Below are 13633 nucleotides of genomic sequence, written 5' to 3' on the forward strand. Positions count from 1 at the left end.
CAAAAAAAACATTTCTTACAGCTCTCATGCAAAACAACACACTGCCGACTGCCAAATACATATTATTCTAAAAACCTGAAAAATGCTTTGCAAAACTGAGTCAAGATATAAAAGATTTTTCCACAGTTTACATCCCAACATGCACACACTGAAAAATCCATCAGCACCCAGAAAAAGATCTTTATATGCAGAGAAAAGTCATGGTAATGGACAAAACTCTAGGTGTTCCAAACAGTGTACACATTTATAACCTTATAGTCTGTAACCATTAAAATTTGTGAAAAAGACACATGTGGACTTGCACAATGCTGAGTTATTAGGCCAAGCATGTAAACATGCCAACTGTCTACGCCAATAAGTGGGTGATATTTCTATCTGCAAAGCTATAGAAAAAAATAAGAGATGAATGTGATTCTACAGCAGTGCTGGAAGGTGAGATTAATCAGAGTTCAAACAGAGGAAAAGCCATCTGGTGTCATAAATCATCTCTGTCGTTGTGAACAGAGAACAGTGCATCCCGCAGGAGTTCAAATACACTGTCACATTTTAACATGAAAAATGACTCCATAAAGCTTTTAATTCAATGCTAACGACGTTTCTGACTTCACAGAATATGACAACAGCAGATACAAGGTATGTGTGATGTAATAGTGGCTATTTTATGACATTAACTGGTTGATGCAGAGAATTCTAGAGAAAGTGTCCAAAATCAATATGTTTAATATCAATTATTTTTTTTATTTTTTTTTTATTTTTTTTTAAGGCCATACTTGGTAAACTGCCTCCTTACTTATGTTCTCTTCTGACTCCAAAAGTCACTACCAGGAAGTGTAATCTTAGATCATATGGCCAAATCATGTATGATATCCCACCAACGCGAACTGTCTTAGGTGAAAGTGCTTTTAAAGTTTTTGCACCTTTTTCTTGGTATAAATTGCAGAATAAGCTAAAATTGGACTATTTACCAACAATGACACATTTTAAAATGAGGATAAAGAACTATTTGAGTACCAAATGCACATGTGCTGTTACTGAGTGCTGCTGGTGAATATGTTGAGATGATGTTTAAATTGCCAAAATGTATTTTTCTGATAAATGTTTGTATATGTATTTTTAAAATGGAACTATTATTCTGCCGTCTTGGCCAGGATTCCCTTGAAAAAGAGATTCTGAATCTCAATGGGATTATTTCCTGGTAAAATAAAGGTAAATAAAAAAAAATATTTTTAGGAAAATAAACAAGCTGAAAACAACCTTTAGTGCTTTTCTATAGTATTAAAAGGTTAGTTCACCCAAGAAGGAAAATTATGTCATTAATGACTCACCCTCATGTCGTTCCAACGGGACTTTATTCAGCATTGTCTTCTCTTCCGGGTCTGTTGTGAGCACATTCACAGCACTGCATATCCAGTTCGCGAATGAATCATTTGATTTAAAGAGCCAGTAAGATTCCTATCACTGTTTATAAGTCCTGTACATTAGGTTTAAATCCATCCAAGGTTAAAAAACATTGTAATTTTGTCAAAATATCATTTTAAAATTACCTCAATTCTAAGAGATCCCCAAACGGTCCGCGCAAAGCTGTTCAAAAGATTCAGTTTCCTTAAACCCCACCTTTCGGTAGCATACTGTGTTCTGATTGGTCAACTAACATAACCAGTTTGGATTGGTTGTTCCACACACACCTCCACGGTAAACTATGCGTTAGCATCTGTTTGGGGTGAATTATGTCTTATTCCTCTCATCGCAAAGCAAACAGTAAAATACAAAACTTAAACAGCCTCGCTGCTTTTTCTTCTGTGTGGGTGTATTCAAGCCGCGTGCTTCAGTTTGAATCTGAATAGCGCGGGGGCGTGGTCACATTGGATATAACGAAGGGAGACATGAAAAACAGACATCGCGTTGTTTTCATATGGATTACTTTATCAGCTTTAGCAGCACTTGTTTAGTTTTAAAGTAGACATGTCAAGCTTTCTATAGATATCTCTCTTATGTCTCTTCGTTGAGTATTCACGGAGTTATACTTCATTTTAATGACGTGTTTGTACATGACGATCAGCACAAACAAAGGCTGCAGACAGCACACATATTGATAAGACGCTGGGGAGAAAACAGACACATAACTTCATAATCATACTTCGCGTTGTGATTCGGAGATGCTCGTTGTTCTAAATAAAGTTTGTAATGAACCCTCTTTTATGGCCAAACGCTTTGAAAATCCCGCTGTACTCACCGAGATTAGAAAAGCAGTCATCAGTGAAATGTTGTGAACACAACAAAAGGGATTTGTTGTACTGCTCTGGTATTGTGGTGAAAATGAATTTTAGCCATTGGTTCTTCTGATCTTCATTCTTTGGCATTGAAAATAAAACAAACGGTCTTCTCGACATGATGCTCTCACACCAATCAGAGCGTCTGTGTGGGGGGGTGGGGCAGGTCAGAGTTCCGTTTCTCCCAACACAGTAGACGGAGATTATTATGCAAAGTTCTCCTAGTGACGTACATAGAGATGGGCAAAAGATTTGAAATCTATAACGACTCGTTTCAGCGATTCAGAGTCGACTCCTTACTTTAGAAGCCAATAACTTTATAAATTGTGTACTTTTTGGTTTACTTATTTGCACATTGTTTACACAGATGGACAGCTACATCATACACTGCAATACAGGTAATTTTTGATTTCACATCTGTGTGGCTCTTTAACCGGTTCTTCTTGAACCAGTTCACCAAATTGATCTGAATCGTTTGAAACATTTTACGTCTCCAATAAGCATTAATCCACAAATGACTTAAGCTTTTAACTTTTGTAATTCATTTACTCAAACAGTACACTGACTGAACTGCTGTGAAGAGAGAACTGAAGATGAACGCCGAGCTGAGCCAGATAACGAACAAAAGATTGACTCGTTCTCGAGTCAAGAACTGGTTGCAGCGGTTTTCGGATCACCCGATCACCGGATCTTTTCCGCGAATCGGTTCTTTCGGACAGTTCGATTAAATAAACCGGTTGAAGGAAATGGTTCACCGGTTCTTTTGTTCTCAACATAATGACATCATTGGCGATGATTGCCCTTGATTCAAGCCTTCGGTCATAACATTAGCACAGAATCAGTTCAGAATCAATAACCAAAAGAACCAGATTGGTTCAGACGCTCTGTGTTTCATGGGGCGGTCACACTGCACTTTTATCTCCATTGACTTCCATTCATTCGCATGCGAACGCAAGTTCACGCGAAAAATTTTGCATTTCGCTATGTTCCAAAGTTCAAGTTTGGTGAACTCTGACCTGCGAATTCTGTGGGACCAGTAGAAGATCGATACGTCACTGAGTGGCCTCACTGTACAGAAATGAAGGCGTCCTTTTTTATGTAATACATATTTAAAAGATTATATAAATAAAATAAAAAAAGAAGCTGCATGGTTTGCAGTGTCAGTGGAAACAGGAACAGATGGTACATTTGAATGAGGACGTTTTATAATTTTTTATTGCTTAGGGCGTATATATTTATATAGAGAGAGATACAGAGAGTGCAATATAATAAGACACTTTCGACGCCGTCGCAAAAGACACAGTACAAGCACATATTAATCCATGTTGTGATAACTGAGGAGAGACCGTTTTATCTTGCTCCCACCCATATTCGCATCGGCGCCCGAAATAATTTTGCACGTTTAAAGTCTAGTGTGACCGCCCCTTCAGTCTGCTTCATGCTGAATCACAAATGCGCAGTATTATCAGCTCTCGGCTCTCGAATCAGATACGTCCGTAAGAAACGGTTCTTGACTCAAGAACGAGTCAATCTTTTGTTCATTATCTGGCTTGGCTCGGTGTTCATCTTCAGTACTCTCTTCACAGCAGTTCAGTCAGTGTACTGTTTGAGTAAATTAATTACTCCAGGATATTGGTTTGTTTTAACTCAGAGGGAGTGTCAGCCACATTAAAAAGTTAACAGCTAAAGTCATTTTTGGATTAATTCTTATTTGAGATGCGGACCGTTTCAAACGATTCAGTTCAATTTGGTGAACTGGTTCAAGAAGATCCAGTTACATCGAATGATTAATTCGCGAACCGGATATCCTAAACTGCTTTGTTTTGAACTCTCTCACAACAGACGCGCAAGAGAAGCCAATGCTGAATAAAGTTATTGTTTTTGCTATTTTTGGACCAAAATGTATTTTCGATGCTTCAAAAAATTCGAACTGACCCTCTGATGTCACATGGACTACTTTGATGATGTTTTTATTATCTATCTGGACATGGACAGTATACCGTACATAGATTTTAAATGGAGGGACAGAAAGCACTCAGACTAAATCTAAAATATCTTAAACTGTGTTTTCCGAAGATGAACAGAGGTCTTAAGGGTTTGGAACGACATGAGGGTGAGTTATTAATGACATAATTTTCGATTTTGGGTGAACTAACCCTTTAAGCCTCAAATGTCAACTATACATCGGATTTTTTTCTTTTTCTTTATATTATAAAAAAGTAGAAATATGAATGGTATTATAATGTTATACTGAAACTAAATGTAAAATAATAGGAAAAACCCTTAAGATAACATGTAGAAAGAAATAAAATGCATCTTAAGCATGCAGAATAACATAAATGGACTTTGAACGATTAATTGCCAATTTGAATGATTACATAATTGTGGTATTCATAATTGTAATTCATAATTGGGTTTAGTGTTTCCAGCTTGCCTTTGTAGACTACAATCACCATCACTCCACATGATCAATCACTTTGACAGTGACTGCCCTCTGCATTACCCTGGGTCGCTGCTTGACAACATATGGTTTTGCCCAAGCAAACTATTTGTCAAATTCAATGAATGGCCATCATCTGTAGGGGGACAATACAAGCAATTCAGCATAACTGAGCATAGCATGGTCTCCTGAATTCAGGGTGGGTGTCGATCGTCTATGTCTCCTGGCACTCTCACATTATTGGGTACTTTGTTATCGAGCGAATGGCCAGTGACAAATTACTGCATGACTAGGGAGAATGGATTGGCAGCGTTATACAAAAGTGGACTGTGTGCCCTCAAATGCATCTCTCTGCATGGCAGTCTCCTTTCTGTCAATGACAAGATGAGTTTCGCTGCACCAACAAAGGCATTCCAGCTTGAACACTTATAGAATTTCACATTAAAAAAAAAAGTTATTTAAAGGGACAGAATACATTTGCTACATGTTCTTTAATGAAAGCACTGAACTGAATAAATATTCCAGTAAATATTACCTTGTTGTAAATGTACCACCATGGCGTTATTGGAGTACAATGGTACATAAATATGGCAATCAACTGGCTTCACACTAACCAAAAGGTAACAAAAAGTACCATGTCATTACCATGGACTTTTGGGTATGTATTATGGTAACGGTAGTATTATTTGAATTATCTTGGAGTTCCATGCGAATTTCATGGATATGAAAATGGCAAGCAATTGTCTTCCCACCATGTTTTTTGGACATTGCATCATGGTATTGCCATGTAAATCCTACTAGCTGCCTCCAGTGAAGCAGTCTTTATCACCCTCTTTTTTATTTCTTGTTCCCTCCCATTTTCTCTCTGGAGATGGTAAAATGGTAGGCTAAACAACAGCCAAAGGGTCTAGGCAGTGCAGTGGTGTAGGTATGCCAGGATGTGAGTGGTCCTTCAAGCTAACATGTCTCCCGCTCACCCAACCCCTCTCCTTCATTCTTATTCTGCTTCTCACCCAGAGATGCCAAGACTGACAGGGCAGCACTTCAGCTCAATGTCCTCTATTTTTTCTATCCTCTCTTCCTGTCCCTCATGTCTGTTATCGGATTGACATCTATTCAGCTATCGGATGTGTGTCTGAACTGAGGATTGTGCAGCCATGTCTAAGGATAAGCTGGATATCTGTTTTGCACTGTGCTTGAGAATTTGTCTTTGTGTGTGCAGACACTCTCCAAGAAGCTTTATTATTTTCAGACAGATTATTAATTGGTTTGTAACACTGTCTGACTGTTCGGCAGGGTTGTGTTCCTGGAGTTAAAATTTAAATGTAAAACTGAATGTTAAAGCTAATATAATACTAACCAGTAAGATTTTTGTTGCTATGTTGTTGCTAGCTTGTGTCTGTTGTTGTTAGCATGTTGCAATTCAGTTGTTAGGAGCCTAGGTGGTTGCCTATTGCCCTAAGCCAAAAGAGCCAAGTAAATTCACAAAAAGAAAGTATAGTGTGAGTCAGTATAGATGTATGGTGAATATAATGGCTCTATGGTATTTTTGGCAGTTTTGCTGTGTTAAAGTGCCATTATGCTTTTTCACTTTTTCAACTTTAGTTAGTCTGTAATGTTGCTGTTTGAGGATAAAAAAATCTGCAAAGTTACAAAGCTCAAAGTCCACTTCAAAAGGAGATATTTTTATCTAACAGAAATCACTTTTCAAAAAATACAACGAACGACTCGTTAGTGTCACACACCTGGACTCATTTAGTGTTTTTGCCCCAGTGACCCAGTTTCTGTCTTCCGTGTTTAGTTTAATTAGTTCCCAGGTGTGTCTATTCTATTCCTCATGTGTTCCATGTCCCTGTTAATTTAGTTATTCCATCCACCTGTGTTTCCCCATTATCCTTTGTACTTAAGCCTTGTCCTTTCTGTTCTGGTTTGTCGGGTCTTCACTTGCTACTTACGTGTGTCTACCTCTGTGCTCCATGTTGGATATCCCCTGTGTTGGATATATTAAAAGCCTAATTCCGTTTATCCTCGACTCCGTATTCCTTCAGGCAGCGTAAAACCGTGACAGAAGACCCGACCTTCAAAAGAGAAAGTAGAAAACTGCGTCTTTCCCTCCGTTTTGCTTTCGTTTTTTCTCAGTCTTTTTGTTTTGTAGTGTTTCTATGGATCCCCTCTATCGTCCCGAATTCCTCATCCTTCTGCTGAAGCAGGAAGGACGTTCTCTCGAGGACCATACCAGACAGTTTATTCTACTAGCTAATGCCACCAGCTACCCGGACGACGCGCTCTGCACCTTCTACAACACCAGCCTGAACTCCAAGTGCAGAGCGTTGTCGCCCGAAGATGGTCCTCGGGAGGATTTCGCCACATTCGTGGAGTGGACTCTGGCGAGAAATGGCTCACCTTTCACCGTCTGCCCGATAGAGGATCTCGCCAGTCCCACTCCCGACCCAGAGACCAGCCAGCCACCATCACGCCGCACGGAGCCAGAGCCCACCGCAGCCGCAGAGCCCGAGCCATCCACTGACAGGGAACAGGATCTCGAGAGCGCGACTGACCAGGTGTGTGAGCCGGCAACACCGTGCATCGTGGGAGTCCTCGTGGAGATCGAGGGCGTGGAGGAAAGCCCTGCCCACACTCCTGCAACTGAGGGTGAGCTGTTTGCAGTCTCTGAAGATTGTATGGAGCAAGTTCTGGATCTGATGGACTGGTCTATGGAGGTAATCCCTAATTTTCCTGTTTCCCCGCTGGTTCCGCCCAGCCCTGAGTTTTCTGTTTCTCCGCTGGTTCCGCCCAGCCCTGAGTTTTCTGTTTCTCCGCTGGTTCCGCCCAGCCCTGAGTTTCCTGTGTCTCCGCTGGTTCCGCCCAGCCCTGAGTTTTCTGTGTCTCCGCTGGTTCCGCCCAGCCCTGAGTTTCCTGTTTCTCCGCTGGTTCCGCCCAGCTCTGAATCTTCTGTGTCTCCGCTGGTTCCGCCCAGCTCTGAATCTTCTGTGTCTCCGCTGGTTCCGCCCAGCTCTGAATCTTCTGTGTCTCCGCTGGTTCCGCCCAGCTCTGAATTTTCTGTGTCTCCGCTGGTTCCGCCCAGCCCTGAATCATCTGTGTCTCTGCTGGTTCCACCCAGCCCTGAATCTTCTGTGTCTCCTGTATTCCCTCCCAGCCTCCCTCTCCCGCCTCCTCCCAAACCTGCTGGTCCCTCTACTCCTCTTTCGCTGGTTCCGTCCAGTCCTGATCCTCCTGTCCTTCCTCCCATCCTTCTCCTCTCTCCTCCTCCTAGACCAGCCAGTTCCTCGTCATCCCTGCTGGTGCCAGTCAGTCCTGCAGCTCACCCTCAGTCCGCGCCATCGGGGCGCGGTGGTTCGCCGCTGGACTGCCAGTCTCCAGCTCCGCCTTGGCGTGTTAAGGCCCTGTCTCCGCCTCCAGCCTCCGAGCCCTGGACTCCTCCTCGGTCCTTCGACCCAGCGGCTCCGCCTTGGCTCTTAGCTCCCTCGTCTCCACCGTGGCCTGTCATCCCACCTGCTCCACCGGGCTCCCTCGTCCCTCCGGCTCCACCTTGGTCAGTCGTCGACCATCCGCCGCCTCGGGACTCTACTCCTCCGGTTCCACCTCGTCTTTCCATCCCTCCGGCTCTGTCAAGCTCCTCCTTCCCTCCGGTTCCACCTCCATCCTCGGTCACTCCGGCTCCACAGCGGTCTGCCAGGACCCCGCCTCCACCTTGGTCGCCTGAGCCTTCAGCTCCACCTAGGCCCTCCGGATCCTCGTCGTCACCCTGGGTCTGCGGCTGTGCTGCTCCATCTTGGGCTCCTCACCCACCGGTGCAGTCTCCGCCTGTCGGCCCCCTGGTGTCGTCGACCCTTCCTTCACCATGGCTCCTCCCGCCGTCGACTCCACCTTGGATCTCAGTCCTGGCTGGTCTCTGGTGGACCATCTGGCTCCTCCTGCTCCTGTCTCCTCCCTGGCTCCTTCCTCCGTCTCCTCCCTGGCTCCTCCTTCTGTGGTCCCTGTCTGCTGGCCCCCTCCTGGGAGTCCGTCCTCCACCGGAACCTCCTCCCAAGTTCCCACCCACGCCTCCCCCTGTTGTTTCTACGGTGCGAGGACGCACCTACCGGGAGGGGGGAGTACTGTCACACACCTGGACTCATTTAGTGTTTTTGCCCCAGTGACCCAGTTTCTGTCTTCCGTGTTTAGTTTAATTAGTTCCCAGGTGTGTCTATTCTATTCCTCATGTGTTCCATGTCCCTGTTAATTTAGTTATTCCATCCACCTGTGTTTCCCCATTATCCTTACTTAAGCCTTGTCCTTTCTGTTCTGGTTTGTCGGGTCTTCACTTGCTACTTACGTGTGTCTACCTCTGTGCTCCATGTTGGATATCCCCTGTGTTGGATATATTAAAAGCCTAATTCCGTTTATCCTCGACTCCGTATTCCTTCAGGCAGCGTAAAACCGTGACAGTTAGGACTACAACGCATATTTTCTGGGATTTGTGATATCACAACGATTGACGAATGAGACTAGACCTGGTTGAGCTACACTAGAAAAGGCAATGAGTGTTATCACTATGCCAGAGACACGCTAACTTTCCCAAGGCAGCCAAAAAAGATGTGTTACAATCATCTAAATCGTGCTCAAATTTCTTTGATTTTGACAATATTTACACTGAAGATCGCAGCAGGCCACTATGCAACTTTACAACCTGCTGCCGAGTGGAGCCAATCACACTCGAATCTCCCTTTTCTGTCCAAGATACTAGAAAAGGTAGTAACCTCACAATTATATTCCTTCTTAGAGAACAATGGTATATGTGAGGATTTCCAGTCAGGATTTAGACCGTATCATAGTACTGAGACTGTTCTCCTTAAGAGTTACAAATGACCTGCTCTTATCATCTGATCATGGTTGTATCTCTCTATTAGTTATATTGGATCTTAGTGCTGCATTCAATACTATTGACCACAACATTCTTTTCCATAGACACGAACACTTGGTATTAATGGAAGTGCATTAGCATGGCTTAAATCATACTTATATGACTGCCATCAATTCGTAGCAGTGAATGAAGAGGTATCATATCGATCACAAGTGCAATATGGAGTACGTCAAGGCTCAGTACTAGGGACGTTACTCTTCACACTTTACATGTTACTCTTGGGAGATATCATCAGGAAACACAGTGTTAGCTTTCACTGTTATGCTGATGATACTCAGCTCTATATTTCTCCGCAGCCCGGTGAAACACACCAATTTGAAAAATTAATGGAATGCATAGTCAATATAAAAAACTGGATGACGAGTTATTTCTTGCTGCTAAATTCTGAAAAAAAAACTGAGGTGTTAATTATAGGACCTAAAAACTCTGCATGTAATAACCTAGAAATTGTGACTTGATGTCTGCTCTGTCAATTCTTTGTCATCAGTTAGAAACCTAGGTGTGCTATTTGATAGCAATCTTTCCTTATAAAGCCATGTTTCTAGCACTTGTAAAACTGCATTTTTCCATCTCAAACATACATCTAAACTACAGCCTATGCTCTCAACATTAAGTGCAGAAATGGTAATACATTTATGACCACAAGGTTAGATTATTGTAATGTTTTATTGGGTGGTTGTTCTGCACGGTTGGTAAACAAACTCCAGTTAGAGTTCTTATTAGAACCATGAAGTATGACCATGTTAGCCCGGTTTTGTCAACACTAGTGTTGTCACGATACCACAATTTCAGTATTCGGTAAACAATACCACTGAAAATCCACGGTTCTTGGTACCAGTTTCGTTATCAAAACAAAACACAATAATATACTAATAAAAAATACAAATAAATCTTAAAATAAAACCAATTCCATTCTTTATTCTTATTAACATTTGTGTTTAAAGTGTTTCTACAAGTAATATAATTGTGAAAAACAGTAAACAAGTTCCACCCAAATTGAATTTGTCTTTTAATTAATAAAATTTAAACACATTTTATTTTTTGTAAATAAAGGGGATTTGCTATTAAAATTAAAACGGAAGAAATATTGTGTGATTAATTTCTTTAAAAAATAAAGTTTTATAATTTTTTTCAAAATTAGTAGCAGTATCACATACATTCTACTAAATAATAGTAATAGAATTACAGGTGCGCTGTGCGTCCATTGACATTAACTGAAAAGTACAGATCGCCTGATGGAGAGAGAACTCTGAAGTGCGCAGTCAGTGTTCAGCAAGTGAAAATGTGCTAATCTTATAATAGCCTCGAACACATACACTGGCGAGTAAAAAAAATAAAAATGTATATATATATATATATATATATATATATATATATATATATATATATATGTATATATGTGTGTGTGTGTGTGTGTGAGTGTCAGTGTGTGTCTGTGTGTGTGATTTCTGTCGCCCTCACTTCTGAAAAGATGGCAACGCCCCTGCCTGAATGGTTTAGCACCTCAGTATTTGAACAAGCTCTTGTTACATTATAATCCTCCACGTCCGCTGCATTCACAAAACTCAGGCAATTTGCTAATACCTAGAATATCAAAATCAACGGGTGGCAGATCCTTTTCCTGTTTAGCACCTAAACTCTGGAATATAACTTACCTAATATTGTTTGGGAGGCAGACACACTCTTGCAGTTTAAATCTAGATTAAAGACCCATCTCTTTAACCTGGCTTACACATAACACACTTATACACTTCTAATATCCAAAACCATTGAAGGATTTTTAGGCTGCATTAATAAGGTAAACCGAAAACACTTCCCATTACACGCAATGTACTTGCTACATCATTAGAAGAATGGCATCTACGGTAATATTAGTCTGTTTCTCCCAAGATAGAGATCCCCTCTAAAGACCTTGTCTCAGAGGACCACCAGGACAAGACCACAGGAAACAGATTATTCTTCTGCACAATCTGACTTTGCTGCAGCCTGGAATTTAACTGCTGGTTTCGTCTGGTCAGAGGAAAACTGGCCCCCTGACTGAGCCTGGTTTCTCCCTAGGTTTTTTCTCCATTCTGTCACCAATGGAGTTTTGGTTCCTTGCTGCAGTCGCCTCTGGCTTGCTTAGTTGGGGTCACTTCATCTACAGCAATATCATTGACTTGATAGCAAATTATTTCACAGATACTATTTAAACTGAACTGAGATGATGACATCACTGAATTCAATGATGAACTGCCTTTAACTGTCATTTTGCATTATTGACAAACTGTTTTCCTAATTAATGTTGTTCAGTTGCTTTGACACAATCTTTTTTGTTTAAAGCACTAAATAAATAATGGTGACTTGACTTGACTTGACAACACACACTGGCCCAGCTAACCAATCACAGCACATTTTGTATTTCAGAAAGTGGGCTTTCATTTGACAAAGGAACTATTTGAGTTGTTCATGCCAGACTGGGAAAAGATGTGTAATAATGTAAAATATGTCAAAAATAATATGTTTTTTTTTTTAACAACCTCGTATGAGAGCCTGTTTTAGTACACTCCCAAAACAAAATCAAGACTTTGTAAAAGAGCATAAGAGGACCCCTTTAAAATGTTAAACTCCACTGAAATCCTACATTTTTTCCCCCACTGAATACTTATTTTTGCTATGCACCACAAATATAATGTAAAGCTAACAGTGTAACAAAACTAAGATTAGTAGTTATGTTAATATTTTAATAACAATAAAAAACATATTAATGTATTTAGTAAATATGTGTGACACTTCGTATAGTTGGGAGATCAGAGCCAAACTCATAATTTTCCCCACATTTTCACTGCCAAACTTCCCAGTCAACTCCACTAATATCAGTGAGAAATCATAATACCTCCTCTTTTCATAACTAAGTTGTCTTAATAGCACATTTATTTTCATATGTTCCACTTGGCTGCATAAGACACCAAGAGACCACAACTCTCTTTTGTTTTAAACATTTAATAATGGGGAACATTCCTTCTTTACTAGCTGGTGGAGTGCAGCAGGGGAATAGGATAAAAATCCAACTGCAAGTCTTCACACAGCAGAGATAACCCTGCACTTAGCTTTCTGTACTCCGAATGACTTGTTCTAGACAACAACCTCAAAAAGAGTTTCCTACAACAAGCTCTTACAAGAATGCTCCGGTATGTTTCCTTAGGTAGCTTAAAAATAACAAGCAAAAAGTTGAAGAATGATCTCAGACTAGAACATCTTGATTGTGTCTGTGGAAAATATTCAGTGTATGTCAAAGTTATTGTTTTCATAGTGCCTTGTGGTTCTGAGGCAGCTGACAGGTTCATTCAGTTTCATTTTAGAAGCAAGTCAATCTTTATACCAATGTTTGCTGTCTTCTTCACCTGCCTCTCCAATGACCTTCAATGACTGCTATGCTAAAATGTCGATCCAGATTCTCCAACTCTGCATTAATGAAAACAGTTCACGCTGCCATCAATGCTATCAACTGAACTGTCTCTAGTACTGCTTCCAGGATTCAATCCAAGTAGCAGAAGCAAAGAGTGTTGAAACAAAGGCTACATGTTTATTTGTGTGTATGTGTGTGTGTATGTGTGTGTGTGTGTGTGTGTGTGAGGGAGAGAGAGAGAGAGAGAGAGAGAGACAGAGAGAGAGAGAGAGAGCGCTAGTGCCACTTGAAAAGAATAGATTTAGAACATTATTGTATTATCATCCCCTTCTAGTTCTGGAAAAAAAAATAAAAAATATGGAATACAACCTGGAAAAAATTCTTAGACCAGCAAGAATATCCATGATTTTACAAGCTGTTTTTTGGACTGTTTTTTTTTTTTTTTTTTTTTTTTACAGGTTCACCAGTCTTACTGGTGAATCCGGTTTTTCAATATATCCCATTCTGGAGACTGGCACCATAACATTTGCAGACCAGCCATGATGTTTCTTCTACAAGTGAATGGAGAGCAAAGCCACCAAAGCCAATTTAAATATTGACAGAGCTGATGG

General features: G+C 41.0%; 1 protein-coding gene across 2 annotated transcripts in view; it reads right to left on the bottom strand.

The window, feature by feature from the left end:
- The window catches only part of LOC113063879 (neuronal vesicle trafficking-associated protein 2-like), a 43604-nt gene that overhangs the window by 25927 nt on the left and 4044 nt on the right, over nucleotides 1–13633 (bottom strand). The gene's annotated exons all lie outside the window — the stretch shown is intronic.

This window comes from Carassius auratus, chromosome 46, assembly GCF_003368295.1.
Source record: "Carassius auratus strain Wakin chromosome 46, ASM336829v1, whole genome shotgun sequence".
NCBI lineage: Eukaryota > Metazoa > Chordata > Actinopteri > Cypriniformes > Cyprinidae > Carassius > Carassius auratus.